General features: G+C 40.2%; 1 long non-coding RNA gene across 2 annotated transcripts in view; it reads left to right on the top strand.

Moving 5' to 3' along the window:
- Positions 1-25,637, top strand: part of LOC142829523 (uncharacterized) — a 54,563-nt gene that overhangs the window by 23,477 nt on the left and 5,449 nt on the right. Inside the window, exons 2-3 of one of the 2 annotated variants that reach the window (XR_012903967.1) lie at positions 5,090-5,158; positions 23,083-23,646. This is a non-coding gene — a long non-coding RNA (uncharacterized LOC142829523). Of the gene's footprint in view, positions 1-5,089; positions 5,159-23,082; positions 23,647-25,637 lie in introns of those variants that run through there. The other variant, XR_012903968.1, reaches the window with a different exon arrangement.

Genomic DNA, 25,637 nt, shown 5'->3' on the forward strand with positions numbered 1-25,637 from the left:
TCTATATTTTTGAGGCAAAACTATATTACTAATTGAAGGGACCAGATTCAGCAAAGTTACCACAGGGAAGAGGGTGCACATTAACATTCCCTCTGATATCCAGAGGGAAGGAGACAGTGGGGATGTAGAACACGCAGTGTTTCTGAAGTGAACTGCTAAAAAGGAAGTGGAGAATCAGCACACTCTTTGACCTGGCCTTTTTCCAGTACTAGTGCCTTATAGAGTCACAACACACTGCGGTAGTTACACCAGAGGATCCCAGAGTGACTAACCTAACGTGAATGTCTCCAATTCACATGAAAAATGGAGCTCAATGATCAGAGAAAGACATACAAAAATCACATCCATTTATGATGTAAATAAGGACAACTGCAACTGTGCAGGGGGTCAGACTAGATGATCATAATGGTCCCTTCTGACCTTAAAGTCTATGAGTAATACAGATAGCGGGGTACATTTTCTTATACTCTGGCTGAATGTTGTCTAATATACAGCATTGAATGAATAACAAATAGTATTAGTAATGAAAGTATTTAGCCCTTAGATACCTCATAACATCTTTTAAAAACTCCATTATATACATTTTTATTGTATAATCTTCACAGCATCTTGGTTAGATCACCTGAACATCCTGACTTCAAAGGAATGAAGTGACATTCACCTAATGAAAGCTAAGAACATGTGTAAATCTTTGCAGGATCAGGGCCTACAGAGGAGCCCAATCCTGCAAGATGCAGAGAACATCCTGTGAAGGTAATAGGAATTAAAGAATTTCAGCACCTCATAGGTGGCACTCAGAAATCTCAGACATCCCTAGTGAGCAGGGCTTTAAACTAGGTTCAACAGGGGCAGGTGACCAAAGCCCACAGGTAAGTGAAAAGCATGGAGACATGGGAGATGGCTCAGAAATGGGGAGCATGGGCTCTAATAGGAGAGATAAAGGAGGGACTAGGCAGAACTGGGGGGCAAAATCAAATCAGTATCATGATAGCAGTTTTTAAGTAACTAAAAGAGATTTATAAAGAGGAGGGAGAAAAACTGTTCTGCTTGGCCTCTGAGGATGGAACAAGAAGCAATGGACTTAAACTGCAGTGAGGGAGGTTTAGGTTGGATAGTAGGAAAAACTTCTTAACTGTCAAGGCAATAAACGCTGGAATAAATTGCCTACGCAGGTTGTGGAATCTCCATCACTGGAGATATTTAAGAGAAGATTTGGGGTCTATCGGGATGATCTAGAGTGTGCTTGGTCGTGCCGTGAGGTCCCTTTCAGTTCTAGGATTCTGTGATTTTATGATTCTATGATTCAAACAGTCCCTTAGTTTGTTAATTTCAAGAAAGTTTGGAGTTAAATCCTGTCCTTTTTTAAATTAATGGGAATTTTGTCAGAATTTTAATCCTAAATTGTTTACTAGTCGCTACTGCCAGCAGTCACTATAAGGAATGTTCTAGTCAGTACTTCAACCAATGTCATGAATTCTTTCCTCTAAACTCCTTTTATCAAGTGTATCACTTTTAAAGTTACAGGGAAGCGTTTCAATACACAGCTAGATAATCAAAATAAAATAAATAAACAGAGAATTAAATTTAAAGTTAAATTTAAACAGATATTTTTCTTAAAACATGCAAAATGGGGTTGGTTCAGTCAGACTAGTACCCCAACCATTGAAAGGAATTAGAATTCCTCTCAGATTATTTTACATCTCTGTTGAAGTTTTCATGGATACTACCATTTTGAATTATCTGAACTTGTCATTTTTCAACCTAGCTTCTTTTTCTGAAATACTAGGGAACTAATTGCTCAGAGCACAAGTAAAACTAAGATAGTACATTCCTTGGAAAATACACTCTTTTTACATCTCTGTCTGAAAACCACTTTCTGTATGCAATGAATGTCCTTAGTTCATAAGATAATTTTCCACAAATGTTAATTTTGTTGATGAATCACAAGATCTCCAGCATCTTTTCAATATTACCTCGTTAAATCAGACTGAAAATCTACAGTAGCTATAATAATTCTTAATTATTATAAGACTTCTTAAGATGTTTTCTAGTATCTTCACAGTTTCTATAACTTAAAGCTTGAGAGATATTTATTTTTATAATCTACTTTGAGGTAGATTCAGCACAATATGGTAACACTACATGAAACTATTTGTATTGCTTTCAACTTTCTAGAGCCTTTTGTTTTACCAGACTTCTGTGTTACTTCACTGTGCAATTTACTGAAGACTAGTAATTATTAGGACATGTGGTAGGCGTTTATCACAAGTAACATCATACTATCCTCTCTGTGATCAAGACACAATAGGGCAAATGGTACAATTAAAGGCATATTCTATGGTGCATAACAATAGAAGCCTTGTGACATGGCAAGATTAAGAAAAGGCTCAAACATCTTTAAAACTACTCATTACCACCAGTTAAAATGTGCATGTCTGACCTTTATGATAATCAGTCGTATTCCTCTTGTGCACTATACAGCTAAATAAGCTTTAGTTTAGACACAGATTTCCTTATGATGACCTACAGTTAACTTGAATGATCTCAGAGCTGATGCAGACAATGAATCAAGCCATCAGTGGTCATAATGATAGGCCATCATCTTTATCTACCAATTTATGTTGACAGGCATGAAACAGTACTGGAGATTTTCCTGCACAGCACAGTAGTATTTAAATGTTGACTGCTACATATATCAGATTAACAAGGTTGCAAAGTTGCTGAGAAACCCAGTCCCTGAGGTGTAGATTCGCCCTGTGGTGCGATTATATGATAAGGTATATCAAAGATAATTGCTTAGTTTATTATCCTGTTGTCTTTTATGTCAGTCCATAATTGTGAATTCAGAAGTCCCTTGATCTTGATCTTCCAGTTCCCTTATGGACCTCCCATTAACCCCATTCATTTTAATTAGAATTTATTACTATTTTTACTTTTAAAGTGCAGAATTTTAAAATTAACTAGATGTCTCCAGATGACATGCAACTTCCTGATGTAACTCCTGTAACAGAGAGGCCCACATGATATTCAACCAACATTGAAAAGGACCCCAGGTGGTCCTTTCATCCCTTCTTTCCTCTTCCACCATTGCCGAAACCTACACATCATGATTCAGGACGCTACAGCTAGAATGGCTGCATTCTTAATTAAAGGGTAACTAAATGTGCAACGGTTTCTAAAATAAAGCCATATAACTGTAGAAGAGTCCTATCAGGAAAGCACAAGCTAGTTGTATCATAAATATCATTGCCTTGATGTACCAGAATATGATAGAATATTTTGTTTAGCATTTATGCTGCATTTTAATAGAGCAATTTAGCATGTGTCAATAAAACAAAATGGGAAACCTGAAGTTCCCAGAAAGAGTTAAAAGCTATGGCCTGGCTAGTACAGATAAGTAGTCATTCATAATTCCTCCTAATGTATACAATATTAATCTGTATGTACCTAGAAAATCTGGCTACTTCCTATACTTCAAAGTCATTGCCTTTGCTACGAGACCTAGAAAGTGCTTCAGGATTCATTATGACATGTGGAATATATATGCAATAAGGCATGACAAGGAGTGTGGTTATCATAAGATAATCACACCCCTGGGTCATTACAAAGCATGAGGTGCAGCCGAGCACCTCTCATTCCCCCTGGGGTGTGATTATATCATGATAAGCACACTTCATGCCGTTACCTTATTGCTTTTATAAAAGTCTTTGTTGGGAGAAAAACTATTTTTTTTTTTTGCTTAAAGATTATAAAGTTGGCAGTTTACAATATTGAACAGTAGTTTCAGCTAAACTTGATGGCTTATGTGTATGAATCTATTCCCTTAGAATGGACAGCTGCCAAAGCCAATCAGAATTCATCAATCCAAGAAGGTTTCCATTATTCAGCATGCATTCAAATGAGTCATCCTGGAAAGATTGTATGTATATTCTAGAGAACCCCTTGTCCAGTGACATGCTGCTGGACACATTTCTTTTAAAAAACTAAGCTCAAGTAAGAGTTTAAAATGTTTTCAAAAGTTGTACTTCCAGCAAAATGTAGGCTAAAGTAATTGGAAGAATCCTCAGCCTACAGTACAAGAAGAAATCATAACTTCCCTTCACCCCACTTAGGTGCCATCCACAAATTCAGGGTGACAATTTAATTTAGGGTCCTACATAAACTACAAAATCCCACTGCTGTCATTCAGGTTGTAGCCTAAGGGGGTCTAATGTGATCATTTGGATTTACAAACACCTGTCTTGGATTATGCCATATGTTCTTAGTGGCTCCAGGCAAGTATGCTCTGTCCAGTATTCTGCTCATCTAGTGCTTTAAACAGGCATAACAGCATACAGAATAGTAGGAGGATTGCATCCATACATTATGAAGGCCACATTCTGACTTCAGATACATTAGTAGGGGAGAGAGGATGCCCATGTTAGGGTCAAATTTGGCTCCAGGCTGTTTACACTTCTGGGTACCACTTCACCTAATGAGCAAGACAGAAATTAAAGTGTTGAATTTAAATAGGTCCTTGTCACTATCTACTTTCAAATTTAAGAGCCTCGGATAATAACACTGTCCCTTTGATGGATGAAAGGAGGAGAATGCCACTCGACTGCTATTCTCAGTAGCCTCCACACAGGGGAGTTACAGTGCAGCACACTAGTGCACACTGCAGCTGGCACCCATATAGTCTGAACTGAAGAGCTGTGCAGACAAACCCTTAGTGATCTTGTAATTAGAGACTATATCATAATGTGCAAAGGGGCCAAATTAAGATTGCATGGGCAAACTTCATTCTGGTCCTCTCTCACTTAACAGTGTTCCATTTTTCAACCTTAACATTCTTTTAACGTGTTCTTTATGTAATAGGATATGCAAAGGATTTTACACTATGAAAAAATAATTTGTAACTGCCTATGGACCTCTTTCTGCTAGCTTATAGGGCAGAAGGGATAATGGGAAGAGAAGATATGCAATTGGGGACCGGGAGAGCAGACTGTCCATAAGACTTTCTCTTACACGGCAGTATGCAAAATGTAAGTCTGATCTACTGCAAAATATTGATTTATGCTCTAATTTTCCAATTTGCTTCAAATTTCAGGTATCTGACTCATGTGAACCTCTCTTGAAGGGCTCAAAATGTTGGCACAATATGGCGCAATGAGTGAATGTGAGTAGCTAACCTTTTCCTGATTCCCCAAAAGCAGACAATAATTGCTAGCTCAGAATGATGAGCATTGAGATGGGCTTGTACAACATGGCTGGTACTCAGTGCACAGGCGGGGCAACAGAGATTATAGATTTCAGAACCTACTGGGTTCTCTGGATTGATTCCTATGGCTGCAATTGTCAGCATTTTGTTGTCTTCTACAGCACAAACTCCAGCAACCTAAGGGTAACTAGCCTATAAAAGCAATGACCAATTACCATAGATTCCATATTCCATTGTACTTCAGGGAAGGCTGAAGGACAAGGAAGCATTGTGAAGATCCATAAGAGCATAGGAATTGCTATAGAAGATCAGACCTGTCATCTGTCTACACCAGTAATTCTGTAATAGCCAGAGCCCAAATGCTTCAGTGAAAAGTGCAAGAAATCCCATATTAGGCAGTTGTGGGCTCATCTGTCTCCATCATAGCCTTACACTAATTCCAAATAGTTGGAGGTAAATTTCAATGTTTATTTTTAGGATGAGCAGCAGTGCGGCCCAACAGACTTGCCGGGCCTCTGGGAAAGTGGGAGAGGCCCAGTTCTGTGCTCCCAGGGTAGGAGCATCTGGCTTTCAGCTCCCCCCAAAGCATGCCATGTTCTCAGCCCCCAGCAAGCACGACATGCAGTGCTCCGGCAGTGATTTAAAGGGCCCAGCACTTCAGCTGCCATCACTCTTACAGGAGAGATAATTGGGAGCCCTGGGCCCTTTTGAATCGCTGAGCCCTGAGACAACCGTCCCCTTGCCTCCTCCCACTGTCGGCACTGATGACTAGTATAATCCTGGATATGCCTGAAAACTGAGTAGTCCTTTGGCACCTTAGAGACTAACAAAAATAGAGAGAATCATGAGCTTTTGTGGTTAAAATTCACTTCATCAGATAATCCATACAAGCTCCCAACCACTTTTGGAACTTCACGAAATTCATTACCTCAGTGATATCAGGTGGCAATGTCTTCCAAGGTCCAATCAGTATTTGTGGGGAAAAATACTTCCTTTTATAACTTGAATTTACAACTTTTCTGTTTTAATTGAATGTCCTCTTGTTCTTGTGTTATCAGAACAGAAACTCCCAAGCTACCTTCGGTAGACCATTCATTTCTTACTCATCTTTTCATAATAATTGTCCCAGTCTCTCACTGCATAAGAGTTTTATTATGCCCCTAATCTTTCTCACCTCTTTTCTCTAAACCCTCCTCTAATTCTGCACTATTTTTGAAAAGGGGTGATCACCATTGTACATGATTCCCGATGATACCACACCACTGGTTTACATAGGAGCATTGTAATGTTTTCCCATGTTATTCTAAATCTCATTTCTTATCAATGCTAACATCTTGTCTGCTTTGTTGGCAGCAGCTGAGCAAAGGTCTTCATTGAGCTCTCAATAATAATGCCCAAGTCCCTTTCCTGAGTTCATATCATTACTTTTAAATCCTGCAAGGTATATGAATAGTTCAAGATCTTCACTACATAGAATATGCGTTACTTTGCATCTATCAACAATGAATTGCTCTTATGATGCTCAATCACCTAATTTAGATAGGTCTCGCTCACAGTCTTCTCTGGTCTTAAATAATGTTCCGTCATCTGCATCTTTTGCTACATCAGCATAGAGATCCCTATCCAGATTTTGAATAAATATATAAAATAATGCCACACATAATACAAAACTATGAAGCACCCCATTTTTAGCTCTTCCCTCATGATAAATATTAACCATTTATTCCAATCCTATTTCCTGCATCTTAGCCGTAACAATATTTTGCCTCCCATCCCACAATTATTTCATTTCTTCAGCAGCCTCTTAAATAGATTTAAGTCAATTTGTTCTTTTGTTGACATGTTCAAGGAATTCTGATAGATTAGTGAGCCATGATTTTACTTTACAGAAATTGTGTTCATTAGATACTCTCATATCACTGTCTTTCAGATATTTTAATATTCTATTTTTAAATTATGTTTCAACCAATTTCCAAGTACAGCTATACGGCTTATCAGGTCTTTAACTCTATTGATACCACCCAAAGCTTTTTTCTGCTTCCATGGCTCCTCCCTTGTGGTCTGTTGTGGCCATACTTCCTCAGTTTCCCTCTAGCTCATCAGTGTTCAACCACCACCTCCCATATATTTCAGTGCTGTGGTGACTGGGTCAGTGACCCTCAACAACTTCAGGGGTATCATCTGTTAGGGAGGGAAGTTACTACTTCACATCTGTAAGGGAGGGAAGTTACCACTTGGTTTGCCATTTATCCTTACTTTTCACTTTTCTAACTTCTTAGGTTTTTCTTATCTCAAAACATAATATTACTGACATATTAAAAATCTTTTGTAATAGAATGTAATGGGGAAAACAGTCTGATGCACAAATTTCTGTCCCCTTAGCATCACTAAGGGTATGTCTAGACTGCATCCCTCTGTTGGCAGAGGGATGCAGATTAGGCAGGTTGACATTGCAAATGATGCAGAGATTTAAATATCTGTGCCTAATTTGCATAAAAATGGCCACTGCATTTTGCCGACTCAGCACTTTGTCGGCAAAAAGTGGTAGTCTAGAGGGGGATGTGTCGAGAAAGAAAGCCTTTTTCAACAGATCCTGTAAACCTCCTTGCAGGAGGCATAAGGTATCTGTCGAAAAAGGCTTTCTTTCTCAACAGATCCCCCTCTAGACTGCCACTTTTTGCCGACAAAGTACTGAGACCATTTTTATGCAAATTAGGCACGGGATATTTAAATTCCTGCCTCATTTGCAACGTCGACCTGCCTAATCTGCATCCCTCTGCCGACAGAGGGATGCAGTCTAGACATACCCTAAAGGAGATAGTTGCACTTAACTTTGTATCAGTTGTTTCAAACTTCATATGTTCCTGCTATATCATTAAAGTATAAAGATACACGAAAGCACAACTAGACAGGCCAACATCAAAACTGCTTCATTTTAATTGAATTGTTAGAGAATAGACATCGAAAATTGTTACATCACAGGAATCAAATAATACTATCATGCTAATATTAGGGTTAAGTAGAAACAAATTCACACCTCTGCACTGTGATCTGTTCTATGGAATGTGTAGGGTGATTACTGAAAGCCCAAAGAAGCCAGAAAAACAACAAATGGTCTGGTAGCACTTTATAGACTAACAAAACATGTAGATGGTATCATGTTCTTTCATGGGCACAGCCCACTTCTTTAGATGACCAGAGTTATGAGTAGGAGATATGAAAACTGGAAATAAATAGGAGAGGGGAAGAGAAAGGAAAAAGAAAGGGTGTGGGGGGGGAGAACAAGGCATCATTAAGTATCTGGAGAATGGGTACTTATACCTAAGCAGATAAAGATCAGATTCAATAGATAGATTGCTGAGACAGGAAGGATACAGCTCAGAAAGCTGTTAGCACCTTCAGTGGTAGGAAAGTGCCAGGAAAGCTACTGTAACAGCTTGGGCTAATTTGATGTCTTGCTATAGTTTCAGATAAACTGATAATATCAGTTTTCCTATTGCAACTCAGTACTAGTCCAATCCAGCATTTCTTACCCACTCAAAAATCTCACTGAAGTCAATGAGAGTTTCACCTGGTGGGTGATAAAAGGTTTGGCCCTCTAAGAGGGCTATTTTATTTTCAGAATACAGAAATATTGATACAAACATATAAACAAACGTTGTGTACCTTAGTAGACGTATCATTTTAAAATGTTAAAAATGGTTTTGTTTAACAAAACCACTGAAAGGTTTAACTGCTGGAAATTTTAAAGGCAAAACCTGCAAAATAAAAAGGGTTAGACTTTTCTTTTTACAGGGATTTACCATACTCATCAACTTCTATAGTTCACATTAGCATCCAGTGACATTGCTTTGTCTGTATATATTTCTAGCTGTCAACAGAATGTCCTGAGGCAATCGCATCCTGATTCTATAGCTATCTTTTATTCTTTTATAATACACAAGGGTCTAATTTTCCATCAGCAAAGCATGAAATCATGTAAGAATGCCACATAACCAGCATGTGCAAACAAGTAGCACTTTTTCTACGCATAAAAATGCTTCATAAAATAACAAATAAATTAAATCTTCTTGTTCAACTAAAGTGCTCACAAACGGGGACTCTTTATAGAAATTAGATACTACGTTTACAGAAGTGACAATGTCACACAATTCCTCTAAATATGTGCACCACCTCATAGTATTATTGTATGTGATCAAGTCATTTTACCGTGGCTGATAGTGGAGCTCTCTATTACGTAGCCAAGTAAAAGGGTTGCAAACATCAGGCATATTAAGTTAATTAATATTAATATTCAGTAATTAACAAATTAGTAAAGTAATAATTCTTGAACTATGGGCTAAATTCATCTGGGAAGTAAGCTGTTACCACTTTAACAGAGCTGGCCCAAAATACATATACGGCTACGTCTAGACTGGCATGATTTTCCAGAAATACTTTTAACGGAAAAGTTTTCCATTAAAAGCATTTTCGGAAAAGCGCATCTAGATTGGCATGGACACTTTACCGCAAAAGCACTTTTTGCAGAAAAGCGTCCATGGCCAATCTAGACACGCTTTTCCGCAAAAAAGCCCCGATCGCCATTTTCGCAATCGGGGCTTTTTTGCAGAAAACAAATCTCTGCTGTCTACACTAGCCCTTTTGCGCAAAAGTTTTTCGGAAAAAGACTTTTGCCCAAATGGGAGCAGCATAGTATTTCCACAAAATACTGAGATAGTCAGTGCTTTTGCAGAAATTCAAGCAGTGTAGACAGCTGGCAAGTTTTTCAGCAAAAGTAGATGATTTTGCGGAAAAACTTGCCAGTCTAGACACAGCCTAGATGTATTAGCTTTGACAAAATGGTTTAACATAATTCACCAAAAAGAAACTGTTTCCTTTGTTTGTTATTTTTAGTACATTGCTCTGATAGGGTGAAGGAAAACACTAATCCTCAGCCATCAAAATATTATAAAATGTGACAAAGTATATTGTACACTTAAAGTATTCTTCAGCTCACTATCTGGAAAATACATCTGGTTTTGCAGAATAGTTTGGAATTATCAGTTACCCTCTTAAATACTTTCTGTTCAGAATATATTTTAACCATTTTCAGTTCATATGTTTTCTTTGCTAAAAATACAAAATAGACAAAGCTCAATTCAACCTCACTGTATTGACTACAATGGCCAAAATTATTTTCTCTCTCTGTCTCTCATGTTTCTACCACTTCAGGGGAATTTTAACACTTGTCTCTACATAACATACATGTGGCTTTCATATGTCTGTCTGCAAAGCAACCTGTTGTAATTTAATGCAAATATGTTTTAAATAAAAGGTAGCTGGTGCTTCTAATCTCTGCTGTATTGAGTACAATAGAGGCTTTCAGAAAAAGATGGATTCCCGAGGTAGAAAAGGACCACACAGTCTCAACTCACGAAAAGAGCTGGCCTATAATTTACCTATATAACTTTCAATAAATCTGACTGTCAGGTCCTTACCAATCTACTAATACCTTTGAGAAATGAGACTGACATAAAGAAAACCATGTGCCTGTTTTTCCTATAAACTCTTTTTGGGTTTTGTTTGGTTTGGTTTGGTTTGGGTTTTTTTTTGTTTGTTTGTTTTGTTTATGGGAACTTTTCCAAATCATTATGAATCAATACAGAGACATGAATCTTTTTGCCTCTTAAATGTAGTGATAGTAATAAAAATAATTGTTGCCAAAAATAATAGTACTCTAATAACTAGAGTACTTTGTTATGATTCACTGGGAGAACACAGCACTTATCTTACAGGGGAAAGTCCTGTCCCACCTCCACATCCATAGACAAACCTGCCTGCAGTGGAACTAATGTGGATATGATGCTAAAAATCTACCCAGGTACAAAAGCCAGCTCTGAAATTACTCAAAGCCGCTGCAATGCAGACAAAGAATGTAAGAAGCATTACTGGTAGATCCACAAATGTGGTGGTCCACTAGCCAATTTCACCTGCACCCCAATGGAATAGAAGAAGCCATTATAATCCTAAAACTGGGATAATTCTGTAGATTAAGGCTGTGGTAATTCTGTGAATTAATGAGAGGATGCTTGTTATACAGTGGTTGCTTGGACTATTTGCTGGCACCAGCATTTGTCTCACATTACATCCAATGTCACATAACATCCAAGAAACTGGATATTAGCAAACCTCCAGGTAGTTATTTATAATCGATATCTTCTAGAATTCTCCAATATTAACATATATTTTTTAAAACTAGGGGGCCATGCCTCCTGCTCACTATGCTTGCCAATCCCCCTCTCCATAGACAGGCAGCCCCAGCTCTCCTCCCAGCCACCGGAGAAGGCCAGGCCAGGCCAAGGTGTGGAGAGGGAGGTTGGAGGGGGCCAAGGCCAAGGCGTCGTGGGTGGAGGGGGAGGTTGCATCAGACTGAGGTCACAGCTGGCCCAGCGCTCTCCTTCTGGCCGCTGGGGGGTTGGGCCAGGCCAAGGCTAGCCTGGCTCCTTCCCTCCAGCCACCAGGGTGTTAGGCCAGACTGGCTCCCTCCCTCCAGCCACTGGGGATGGGTTGGGCTGGCCTTAGGCCACAGCTGGCCAGGCCCTCTCCCTCTGGCAGGGATGAGGAAGGGAGTATGGTGCTCAGCCCTCTCCCTCCAGCTGCAAGGGAGAAGGCTGTGGCCCCCCCGGTCCTCCACTGGTGAGGGGCAAAGCCGCATGGCTCCCATGCACCCCCCTTCAGGGATGCTGCGCTTGTCCAGTGTACCTCCCTCCCTCTACCCAAGTTCCCACAAGGCTCTACAGCTCCCGTGCATCCCGTACCCGAGCCCCCCAAGAGATTGTGTGGCTCCCAGAGGGTGGGCAACTCCTGGAGGGACATCCAGCCCTGGCTAAGGGCAGGGGTGCTTACTGGCTCTGATTCAGGGGCCAGGGTGTCCACCACTCTGTCCTTCCCCCTCGCATCAGACCTCTGCAGCAGGGGCCCCTGCTCCCTGCCATGTCTTCTCACCCCCCACAGACAGAAATTGTAACTCCCAGCAGTCTGCCATGTGGCTGCTACCAGGGCGCATCCAGTCCCAGTCCCAGCTTAGGGGCTGGAGTGCTTAGGGGCTGGAGTGCTTCCCAGCCCAGTTCAGGGGCCGGAGTGTCCCCCAGTTCAGTGCCCTCCCCCACAGCAGGCCTCTCTGGTGGCCCATCCCCATTGCTGGAGCTTTTTTAGCCTCCCCTACAGTGGTCTCCCCACCTCCCTTCCCTCCCCCACAGTTTTCCGCCTCCCCCCGGAAACTAACCACCAGCAGCAGCAGCTTACCTTCAGTGCTGCTGCTGCTGCTGCTGCTGCTGCTGCTGCTGCTGCTGCTCGGGAGCCATGGGTTGCTGATCCCTGCTGGGTTAGCAGTGGAAGGAAGGAAGGAGGCAGGGCAGCTTAGGGAGCAGGGGAAGAGTGGGATGTCTGTTGGGATCAGAGTCACTCTGTCGTCCTGCAGGAAATTTTTTTTTAAATAATATACAGGCAGTCCCCGGGTTACGTACAAGATAGGGACTGTAGGTTTGTTCTTAAGTTGAATTTGTATGTAAGTCGGAACTGGTACATATTGTAGGGAAAACTCTAGCCAAACATTTCTCCAGAGCTCAGTTTTATTCTCCCACACCTCACTTCCCTCAGTCCTTTATTCTCAAGCTGAGGTGTCTGCTGAGAAAAGCCGCTCCGCGTTTCCCTGGTCTGCTGGGGGGGGGGGGAGCGCTAGCTTCGCGTCTCCCTGGTCTGCTGGGGGGAAGCAGCTAGTGCGGGGTTGCCTCACCCCGTTTGTAAGTAGGGATCCGATGGAAGTCGGATCCATGTAACCCGGGGACTGCCTGTAGATAGATATTTTTCTATCTATAAAAGGATTTTTTTCTATCTAAAAGAGAAATTGAGCTATCTAGGTTTTATGCCATTTCTCATCACCGTGATAGTTGAATGCTAGATGATCCTCATTCCTTTAAATCTCTCCTGTTTTGAAACCCCAAACCTTCAAACACACCAAGTCAGGATGGCCATGACTCTCATGAGGAGAACTGTTCTTAGAACTATCTAGAACTCATCAGTGATGTCCTCAGGTCATTGGAGATTAGCATGAGTGTTCCCAAGCTCTCTGGCCTGTGAGCAAGAGATAAATTGCAATCTGAGACTGAATTTGAAATCCTGGGAGTTCCATAGACTGACAGAGTAGCAGATAGATTTTATTCATACTGTTTTAAGCAGTTGTAAAAAAACAAAAAACAAAACAAAACAAAAAAACGTCTCTTGCTTTTACATGCTGAACCTCTCTAGTCTGGCAACATCTATGGCCTGGCACGATTTTAGTCAGCTGGATGTCCACTTAATCATGGGTGTGACCAAGTTTCCTGTGGTCCCAGTTTGTTTACAGTCCTGGCTCTCAGTGTTCTGTGCTGTTATTTAACTCTAATTTACCCCCTAATTTACCTCCAAGAGCCCAGTAAACAGTAGAAGTATTGATAATGCTGCTAGACAATACTGACCTCCCATAGGCTTGCAAATGTTCTGTTTTGGCACTGGTCAGATCCCGTGAGTGCTGGACTAGAGAGGGTCAGCCTGCATTAGCTCCTGAAAAGTACCAGACTTCCAGTTCTCTGTTCCCAAACCTGAGAGCTCTTCACCAATAACAAGCCAGAAGAGATCCTTTAAGGGTGAAAGAACAGTTCACTTTCCTTACCCGTTCACTGAATCATTTACAGAGACTGCTGACCAGGGTACCAGTTAGCAACTGCTGTGACTAAGAGCCTCACTGAAAGTTGAGATGAAATGAAAATTTTAAAATGCAACTAGCTTCTTATTCAAGAGCAGCAGTGCAAACAGTTTTTAATGAAACAAGAAATTTATATCCTAATGATTCCTCAAGCTCATGGAAGAGTTTAAATTAGTTAGCATTATTTTTTAAAATCTGCTTTAACTATTTACAACATATGACAACTGGAGGTAGCATAATTTAATTAGAAAAAAAAAATGGATTGTAGCGATATGTTTTTCGTTCTAGGTCAGAGTCAGCCTCCTCGAATAGCTCAGAGCAGTGTTTCTTAAACTATGTTCAGCAGAACACTGGTGTTCCGTGAAAAACTCGCAGGTGTGCCACAACCTCTTCTTTGTTTTTGTTACTTCTTTGTTTATGTCTTTTTTGCGTGACAATTTTTTAAAGAAAATTTTCATAGGTGTTCCGCATAAAAAATATTATTGTTTGATGTTCCGTAACCTCAAAAAGTTTAAGAAATACTGGCTTAAGGGCAGCTCCTCAGCTAGCGCACTTTCTCATCACTCTATTCAAGTCAATAGAATTGTGACAGTTTCACCAGCTGAAGTTCAAAGTTCACAGATTCAAAGGCCAGAAGGGAAGGAACTGTTGTAATATCTAGACTGACCTCCTGTATAACATAGGCCACAGGTCTTTCCCAGAATGATTCCTAGTATCAGATCATTCAGAAAAATATTCAATCTTGATTTAAAACTGACAGATCTGGATAATATACCTCAACTGTTGATAAAACTGTTGCTATTAAAAATGTGTGTCTTATTTCCAGCCTGAATTTGCCTACCTTTGACTTCCAGTCATTGGACTGTTATGTCTTTTTTTTTTCCCTACTAATCTGAAGAGCCCATTATTAAGTATTTGTTCATCAAATAGGCAGTATTGACAGTAATCAAATCACCCCTTAAGCTCCTCTTTGTTAAACTACATAGATTGCTCTCCTGGAATCTATCACAGTATAAGGCATGTTTTCTAATCTCTTAATCATTTTTGTGGTTCTTCTCTGAATCCTTTCCAAATTATCAACATCCTGTTTGCATTGTAGACCCCAGAACTTGACACAGAATTTCAGCCACAGTTTCATAGTGCCTAGTAGTGTGGTAAAATAACCTCTCTAACCCTTATTCAAGGGTCCTATATATCCATCCAAGAAATGTATTAGGCCTTTGGCCTCAGCATTGCACAAGGATCTCACATTAACGGATTGTGCACCCTCCATTTTTTTCAGAGTTACTGCTTCCCAGGAGATCATCCCCCCATCTGGAAATAGGCCTTTGTTCCCAGATGTATACATTACATTTAGCTATATTTAAATACCTATTATTTGCTACTGATTAGCTTACCAAGTGATCCAGGCCTATATCAGCGACGTGTGCTTTTGATTATTTATCGCGCCCCCCAATTTTAGGGTCATCTACAAACTTTATCAGTTATTGATTTTATGTTGTCTTTCACTCCATTGATAAATACGTTAGTGTATGGCCAAGCAAGGATACCTGAGAGACTCTCACTAAAGCATATCTAGTTGATGGTTATTTCCCTTTCACAGTTATATTTTGAGACTTATTCATTAGCAAGGTTTTAATCCATATAAAATGTGCCATGTTAATTTTATATTGTTTCCAATTTGTAATCAAAATGTCATGCAGTACCAAGTTAAATGCCTTTCAGACATCTAAATATATTACACCACTCTATTGCTTTTAATCAACCAAGTATATAAACTCATCAAAAATACAACATTTCCCATAAACTAATGTTATAGCATAAATTATATTACCCTTCTTTAATTCTTTTTTTAATTGAGTCTGGTATCAGCTGCTCTGTTATCTTCCATGGGACCGACTTCAGACTGACAGGCCTGATACATCCTTTTCACCCTTTTTAAATATGGAGTCAACTGTATCTTTCTTCCCCAATTTTGGAGCTACTTCAATGTTCCAAGACTTACTGAAAAATCAACATTCAGTTCCAATAAGCTCCTTGGTCAGTTCTTTTAAAACTCTCTGATATAAGTTATCTGGACCTGCTGATTTTAAAATGTCCCTTTAACATCCTCCTGAGAAATTAGTGAGGTGGAAAGAATGTTGTTACATCATTTTAATATGATTATATCTAGTTTTTCCATATACAGAATGGAAATGTTTATCAAACACTTCTGCCTTTTGCTGCATCATTAAAATAAATAATAATAACTATCATTTCTATCTGGTAAAGGGCCATACTCTTGTTATGATTCCTCTGTTTTAAATCCTGTTCCTTTAAAATAATAAAATTAAAAGATATGTTTAGAAGATATGGAATATTTTACAAAGGAAGGATGAGCGCACTAAACTGGGACGTAGGAAACTGGGCTCAATTCCCACATCTGCCATAGGCTTTCTGTTTAATCTTGGATGGATCTCTTAGTCTTTCTGACCTGCTTACTATACAGAAATAGTACTTCCTTATCTCACAAGGGTCTTATGATAAGTACATTAAAGCACATTAAAGAGTGTGTGATGCTCAGATATATGATAAAAGGGGCGGGGTCAGTAGAGTGCCATAGTTAGATGATCATACTAAGGGACAATGTATATTGGTGTACCTCAGGTAATAAACGTCTTCCTCAATACTCAGGCTTTGACTTCATCACACTATAGATACCCACCTTCAGTCAGCAGTCAACCTAGAAAAAAACATATTTTATCATTGGAATAACTGATGAATGAGTCACAGAGTGAATCCAACTTGTGTCTGCTGCTACCACTAGTGTGCTGCTAACGTTTCCATGGTTTTAACAGAAAATCCTAAATTATTTTCAAGCATTATATTGATTATCTTATGCAGTATGGTCAGAACATATACCTTTTCAAAGAGAAGGATTTTCACCTACATAGGATACATATTCTCCAATGCATAAAGCAACAGTAACCTTTCAAAGTCCCACAATCAAATGTAGCTCTCCACATATTAACATACTTCGCAGCTGCGATGGCATGGCATTATGAAATTAACCCAAAATTACATTCATTTTCAGATTTACAGTATTCTTTTGTATATAAAAGTTTTTGACACCAGTGGGTTTTTGACACCAGTGCCTTGCACCATGATTTACAGCTCAAAAGACTCCGTAAAGTGTATGCATTGTAATTAGAGCTGGGTGAAAATTTTTCAACTATATGATTTTTCATTACAAAATGCTAATTTATCAAAAACTGAAATCTTTATGGGAATGCCTCTGTTTACACCCAATTGTCATCAGAAAAAAAATTCACAGGCCCAGGATGCAATTTCAGAAAGAGAGCGAGAGGGAGAATAGCATCTCCCAGTTAGGCAGAGACTGTCGTATCGCAGGTGAGCACCTTAACCTATGGGTTATTGGATCTTCACATGCCCACTTCCTTATCATATCCACTCTCACTCACACTCCAACTTCTTCCTGCCACTGTTTCTGTGCAACTCTCACTGCATTAAACACGTTTTACAATATATTTATCCATAAAGAATAACAGACAAGCTCATAACTTGTCAAGATGCATAATCATTGTGAGATGTATGTATGGCTAACATTTAAGGATTAATGTATTATATTGTAAGTATGCTTAATGGAACTGTGGTAAAAATTAGTCACCAACAATGTTCCCGCTGAACTTTTTCATCCATGTGTGGATTTTTTGCATCCATATGAAGAATAAATCGTTTTATGAGCACAGGGGCATGTGTGAATGTGCATCACCATTAGGAAACCAAAAACCTATTTATGGATGCTCTGCTAATCAGTTTGGCTGCCTTTGAATCTCTCTTGAGTGGCTGCAAAAACTCACAGCTTACAGGGAACACAGATCTCCAGGAGATAATGTCTCAGTAATGGCCAATCAGGAAGGAGGGAGTTGTCTCCACACCCTGTTTAGCTGGTAATTCAATGCAGGGTGCCCCACGCTGGCAGTGAACCAGTAAGAGAGGGAGACACAACAGCATTACAATAGATAGAACGAGTGGCCCACGTCCTCATGCATTATTACATCAATATAACAGCTATATCTGACCAGGGTGTGAGTCTGAGGCTATGTCTAGACTGCAAGCCTCTTTCGAAAGAGGCTCTTTCGAAAGATACTTTCGAAAGAGGCTCTTTCGAAAGAGAGCGTCTAGACTGCACGCGGAATTTCGAAAAAGCAAGCCGCTTTTTTGAAAGAAAGCACCCAGTGACTCTGGATGCTCTCTTTCTAAAAAGTCTGTTTGCTTTCAAGAACGCCTTCTTTCGAAAGAGCACTTTCGAAAGAAGGCGTTCTTCCTCGTGGAATTAGGTTTACCACCGTCAAAAGAAAAGCCGCATTCTTTCGATTTAATTTCAAAAGAACGCGGCTGCAGTCTAGACGCAGGTGAAGTTTTTTCGAAAAAAGGCTACTTTGTTCGAAAAAACCCCTGAGTCTGGACACAGCCTGAGAGTACGTCTACATTGTATCCCTAGTTCGGAGTAGGGATGCAAATGGAGACGACCAAAGTAGTTAATGAAGCGGGGATTTAAATATCCCACGCTTCATTAACATGATCTCGCCAGCACTCTAGTTCGAATCACAGCTGATTTGAACCAGGAAGTGCGTGCCAGGACGCGTTAATTCAGACTTAGTCCGAACTAACGTTACTTCTCAAAAAATGAGTAGGCTCCTCTACTCCTGTCTGAAGTAATAGCAGCCTTGCTCAGTCCAACACTAGAGGTGCTGGAAATATAGCAATCAATCACATGGAAAATGCAAAGACTGCAATTAGATTTCTGAAAGGGTTAAATGATTACCATCTCAATTCATTCCTACATCTTAACATTTAGTTCTTGAGTCCCTGCCGCAAAGAACTTGTGGTTCAACTTAGTTAAAAACTCAGCATAGGGCAATAGCTTAGATTGGGGAAGGTGAACAGCATGGGAGGAAGTATTCATGGGGAAATAATTTGTGAGACGGGATGTGAAACTGTGAAGAAAAGAGTGCTGCCTGGCAGAGAAGTGTGAGGCTGACCCTAGTACAAGTTCATGAGGCTAAACCTGGGAAAAGGCTAACACCAACAAGAAAAGAAGAGCACACTCCCTATGATCTGGAAAAGAATGAAATGAGAACAATCAACGGATGGTGGACAGGATGGATAATGTGTATGTGTCGTCATGGCGTCACTGGAGTGCAACCATGCCACTTGAGCAGCTTATGCAGATGGGGCAACATTCTGCATAAGCCTGAAAGAGAGGGTGGGGAGTTGGGTTGGAATTTGATGTGCCAATAGAAAGGAATCCAGTGAAAGGATTTGAGGTTGGAGACCAAATGTGACATCTGAACATGCACGTACCACAAAGCTAAAATGTTTTGAAAGCAGTTGAGGCCAGCAAATTAATTGTCCTAATGAAGGTCAATGAGTGTGTTCTCATTCTGAATCCTTACCACATTCTTCAAAACATCTCTGGATTTAAAGGGGAAAAAAATCCCAAACTTTAAAACCACAGTTTCAACAAGGGTGCAAAACGCGTTTATGAATAAGGGTGATTAGTTTTCACTTGCTCTGAGTAACAATGCAATTAAGAGTGCTAATAAAACCCAAGAATGGCCTTTTCCCCTGCATTGGTCTCCACTTAAAGCTTCCTTAATGATTCCTTTGTAAAGTTGATTGTTATCGTCATTCTCAAGTAAGAGTCTGACACTTTATCAATATCACAGCATTTCCAAGGAACGTAACAGGAAATAGCACTGTGCCACTTTAAAGCATGTTTATTAAACACAGAATTAAACTGACAATTAAAATGCCAACAATATAAACAGATGTTCATTTCATACCAGGTCTTGTCAAAGTATTCTGTTCAAGAGCTGGCAACCATTCATCCAGAGCCAAAGCAGCACTAGTTTTACACCAGATGATTTTAAAGAGACATTATGCACTTTTCCTCTAAAACCTCATTGCACAATTTTTATTATATGCAAATGAGTAGCATCTGATTAGATCCTGAGGCAGCTTCACCTAGCTGTTCATAGGAATAGCAATGGGAACTGAGTAAGAATATTTCATAACTGAAGTATATTTTCCCTTGGGGGACACCACCATTTGATTTTGACATTTATTTGTCCTGTGCTGTAAAGGACAAAACTACAATTACACTTTTTTTTCTACTGTGCAGTGGGCGCAGTGTCGGAAAAAATTAAATCAAAGGTAGTGTGTTCTCACAAAAAAACAAGCTCTGAAACCAGACTTACAGAAAATATCCACAGTTAAAAGTCATATTGTGTTAGAACAGTCTCTTTGATTGAACAATGCATAGTGGGAATGCATTTTACAAAACATAAGCAAGTCACTAAACTATAGAAGATAGAAAAAATAAGGGAGAGCTATCTTTTTTTTTCTTCTTCCAGTTTTACAAACAAAATGCATTGGAGAACAAATCATAAATATTTGAGCTTATCACAATTTACCTAATCTATTTGTTAATGGGTTTGTTGTTGTTGTTAATTTAGTGAATACAGCTTTAACTGAACAGTGCAGAACATAAATGTTCCTTCCTGCATTTCAATTATATTATAATCTATTTTTAGCATCAGGATTAATACACAATATACAGTTCTTTACTCTTGAATTCCAATGGCACAATTCACAAATCATGTAAATGAATTTATTCACCTTTTACTGAGAGAATGTCTCGAAATTAGTAACACCGAAAGCAATTTATGATCCACAGTCACGTTTTTCCAGTTCATGAATTCCCAACCCTACTGCAAGCAATTACCTTAACCTCACTTTATGGTTTTAAAAAGCGTATAGATGAAAACTTATGGGGAGACAGCCATAAATAGGCATTTCATTTTCAGGTTGACAATATGCACATATTAACAAACAATGGAAATCTTTAACATTTTCTTCCATATCCAAGTGCCCCCAATGCCTTATCAGCAGAACACTCTTCCCACTGACTAATGGGGGCTGCATACACAGCAGATGAGATAATCATGATAACTTAAAATAAAAGTGTCTAAGGACAGCTTATGTTCTCCTCAGTCCATTCAGATTTCAAACCTCTGTGAGGAATTTGGAATGAAACCAGAAACAAGGCAAAACTGGTAAAGGACTTTGTTAAATCTTTTAATGCAGTTCATGTTTGTCAAATGATTCACATCCTTTTCAGGGATTTGGGATTGAGTGAACTGTAGTAGGATTAGGATGAATTGCAGTATTGTGATACCCAAGGTTTCAGCATGAAACCCATTGAAAACTGGTTGAGTTTCACTTTGAATTTTTGTGTTATTTTGAACCCAAAGTGCACATTCAGGTGGAGCAAAACAAAGTAATAGCCTCATCCAAACCCCTTTGAATTTTAACTGTCACTATATTTTGCACTCCTCTGGTGATTTAAATAGTGATGATGAATCAGCAGATTTGAGCATGAGGGAGCCAAGCTAGCTACTAGAGCACTTTATGTCCTTCTTTCGTTAGGCCCTGATCCAGCTAAACATTGAAGAAATGGATACGTTTAAGTCTATGAATAGCCCCACTAAAGTAGCACTATGCATGTGCTTAAATGCCATTTTTGTATCAAATTGTCTAGAGTGGCACATGACCGTGACTGCCAATCTCAGGGCATCAGAGGGGTAGCCGAGTTAGTCTGCAACAGAAAAACTTAAAAAACAACAGTCTAGTAGCACCTTAAAGACTAACAAAACAGTCTGATAAGAAGCAGAGCACTGAACTCAAACTAGTTGTGAACTCTATGCTCAGAGTTCAACAACCAAGTCTCCAATGTGAACTTCTCAAGCATTATAACCACCTTAACATGGAGTCATTTTGTGTGCTCCTGTCTACCTTGCCACCTAAGCAAGCTTGTCTTTGTGAGATGGTTGTTTTACACCAAAAACCACAGCAATATTTCAGTTATTCCCAGGTCTCAAAGGACCGGCCACTTACCCCAGGTTAATTGTACCTTACATCGCTCACCAAATACAGTGCTTGTAGCTAATCCTATAATAAGCTAAGCAAAGGTTTATTAACTTAGGCCTGGTCTACAATGGGGCTACGTCTACACTGGCCACAATTTCCGGAAAAGGGATGCAAATCAGGTAAGTCAGGATAGGGAAATCCGCGGGGGATTTAAATATCCCCCGCAGATTTAAATAAACATGTCCACCGCTTTATTTCCGGCTTGGGGAAAAGCCGGAAAAAAAGCGTCTAGACTGGCGCGATCCTCCGGAATAAAGCCCTTTTCCGGAGGATCTCTTATTCCTACCTGAGGGCTTTATTCCGGAGGATCGCGCCAGTCTAGATGCTTTTTTTCCGGCTTTTCCCCAAGCCGGAAAAAAAGCGGCGGACATGTTTATTTAAATCCGCGGGGGATATTTTAATCCCCCGCGGATTTCCCTATCCTAACTTACCTGATTTGCATCCCTTTTCCAGAAATTGTGGCCAGTGTAGACGTAGCCTGGGAGTTTAAGTCAAACTTAAACGCATAAGGATCGATATTCTAAAAAATGAGTCCACATTACCAACCCCATTCCTTCAAATTAAAGGGCTGTTAAATATGATTTCTGCACCTGCTTTCACAAGGAGTTATGGCTAAATTTGATCTTGCATGGTCAATTGTGAAAGTCAATGTTCTTGGCCACCGGGAGGTGTCCCACAGTGCCTGTGATGACCGGTCTAGCCATGGCTTTCAACTCTACTGTTCTCCAGGGGTGTGTCTAGACTACATGCCTCCTTCGACGGAGGCATGTAGATTAGCCAGATCGGAAGAGGGAAATGAAGCCGCGATTAAAATAATCGCGGCTTCATTTAAATTTAAATGGCTGCCCCGATCTGCCGATCAGCTGTTTGTCGGCAGATCGGGGGAGTCTGGACGCGATGCCCCGACAAAGAAGCCTTTCTTCATCGACACAGGTAAGCCTCGTGAAACCAGGCTTACCTGTGTCGATGAAGAAAGGCTTCTTTGTCGGGGCATCGCGTCCAGACTCCCCCGATCTGCCGACAAACAGCTGATCGGCAGATCGGGGCAGCCATTTAAATTTAAATGAAGCCGCGATTATTTTAATCGCGGCTTCATTTCCCTCTTCCGATCTGGCTAATCTACATGCCTCCGTCGAAGGAGGCATGTAGTCTAGACACACCCCAGGTGAACAGGAAAAGCCCCAGGAAAATATGAATTTCACTTCCTGTGTGGCCAGTAGACCTTAAGATTGGTGGCACATCTGAACAGAACACCTGACCACAAGTTCAAGTTCCATGAGCTCTAAGAGTGTCCAGGGTTGCAGATGAGCACCAGCAGGGAGCATGCAAGAAGTCCTGGACCTCATTGCAGAACTATAAACCAGCAAAAGAAGTGCAGATATCTATGCCAAAATCACAAGGGACATGGAGGACAAAGGATACACCAGGGTCACCCAGCAGTGCTGCATGAAAATAAAGGAGCTGAGGCAGCCATATCAAAAGACAAAGGAGGCAAACAATGGTCTGGAGCATCACTGCAAACATGCCACTTCTATGAGCAGCTGCATACAATCATCGGGAGGGACCCAATCAGCTTCCCTAGCCACTTCCTGAATATCTTCCAAGGCACTCAGGCAGCGTTGGGCAGTGACATGGAGGACAGCATGGTGGAGGAGAATGGTCATCAGGTGAGCAGAACTTTTTATAACTTTGAAGACAATCCTTTTCTTCCAAGATGTCTCACAGTCAGGCACTGGGGAGGGTACTTCTGGTGAGTTTACATTTTTTAAAATCTTGCTAAAAGTGGGTTAAGGCAATTGGGTGTGATCTGTGATAGCCACTGTGCTTGTTAACATGTCAGGAGATGGAATCCTCCTTGCATATCTCCATGAAGCTCTCATATAAGACCTCTTTGATACCTCTCACAAGGTTTCTGGGGAAGCCTGCCTTATTCCATGCTTCAAGGTAGGGCACCTTTCCATGCCAAGCCAGCAGTAAGTGGCCTGGCGTCATTGCAGCACAAAGCATCACAGTGTAAGGTCCAGGTTTCTGGACACATTCAGTCAGCATCTTCTCCTTATCACTCTGTGTGATTTGGAGAAGACTGATATCACACATGGCAACATGGATGAAGCAGGGGAAACTATTAGCTAATGCCTCTGCAGTAAACCTTCATTGCTCATCCCCAGTGAGCCCCTGCCCTGCCTCCACATGCAGACCCCCTGTTCCATCCCTCCCTCCCTCTCCTGCAGGGATCCTAGAATGCAGAGGGGGAGGTGAATGTTGTGGGCAGCCTCACACTGAAACCCTGGGGGTAGTAGCTTGAAAAGACATGATTTCCCATTACAAAAACCATATTGACTCTTCTCAAAAAAATCATGTTTATCTATGTGTCTGACAATTCTGCTCTTTGCTATAGTTTCAACTATTTTCCTTGGTACTGCAATTAGGTTTATTGGGCTGTAATTGTTGGGATTACCTCTGAAGCATTTCTTTAAAAGTGGCATCACATTAGCCATCCTCCAATCATTTGGTACTGAAGCTAATTTAAATGATAGGTTACAGATCAGTTAGTAGTTCCGCCATTTCACATTTAAGTTCCTTCAGAACTTTTGGATGAATGCCAACCAGTCCTGATGACTTCTAAATTTTAGTGTATCAGTTTGTTCCAAAACCTCCTCTACTGACAACTAAATCTGGGACAGTGGGGACAGATGACAGAACAGGAGTAAACGTCTTGAACTGCAGTGGGAGAGGTCTAGGTTGGATATTAGAAAAAACTATTTCACTAGAAGGAGGATGAAGCATTGGAATGGGTTACATAGGGAGATGGTAGAATTTTCATCCCTAAAGGTTTTTAAGTCCTAGCTTCAAAGACCCCACAGAGAATGGGGAGATGATGTAGTAGATTGGTGTGGAGCTAGTCTACAGAAACTAAGTCACTCTGCACTGGACAGGGAAAGTTGGAAGGAAATAGTAAGAGAAGCAACGGACATCAAAGGGCATTGAGCCCATGGTTGTTTATGATGATGATTAACAAAGCCCTGGCTATGCTGATTTAGTTGGGATTGGTCCTGCTTTTAGCAGGGGGTTGGACTCGATGCCTCCTTAGGTCTCGTTCAACCGTATGATTCTATGATCTGTCACCTAAAAGGAATGATTTAAGTTTGGGACTCTCTCCCACATCCTCAGCTGTGACGACCAATGCAAATAATTCACGTTGCTTTGGTAAAAGCAAAGAAATCAGAAACTCTCTAATCTATAATGATTCCCATACTATAGATTACTTTAAAAATAGTAGTTCAGAATATTGTCTCTATATTTCCAAAAATTAAAATACACATATTTCTGTGTCTTACATAGCAAAACAGAAAACACTTATTTCCTCTGTACAAATGTGTTCATGTATAACAATATATTAACACATTTAAGATTTTAGCATCAGAATTTCAGTGTAATAAAACTTGTTGTGGTTCCTTATCCAGTCTTGGTAAGACTGCAGTTCCTTATTTACATAGCTGATGTCCCTCTAGAGACAGAAAAGCTTCAAGTTAATTATCCATGTAGCTGTAAGAAGTCTTGTTTCAGTGGTAAGAACTCTCTGAAAGAAAACTAACAGTTATTAAATATTACTTTGAGTTACCAAAAGTAATCAAAATGCATTACAAGAGGCACTAAAGAGATGCTTGAATGTAATACTTTTTGCAGAATAAATAAAATGTAAGCCATTTACAACTCTTA

This window comes from Pelodiscus sinensis, chromosome 1, assembly GCF_049634645.1.
Source record: "Pelodiscus sinensis isolate JC-2024 chromosome 1, ASM4963464v1, whole genome shotgun sequence".
Classification (NCBI taxonomy): Eukaryota; Metazoa; Chordata; order Testudines; family Trionychidae; genus Pelodiscus; species Pelodiscus sinensis.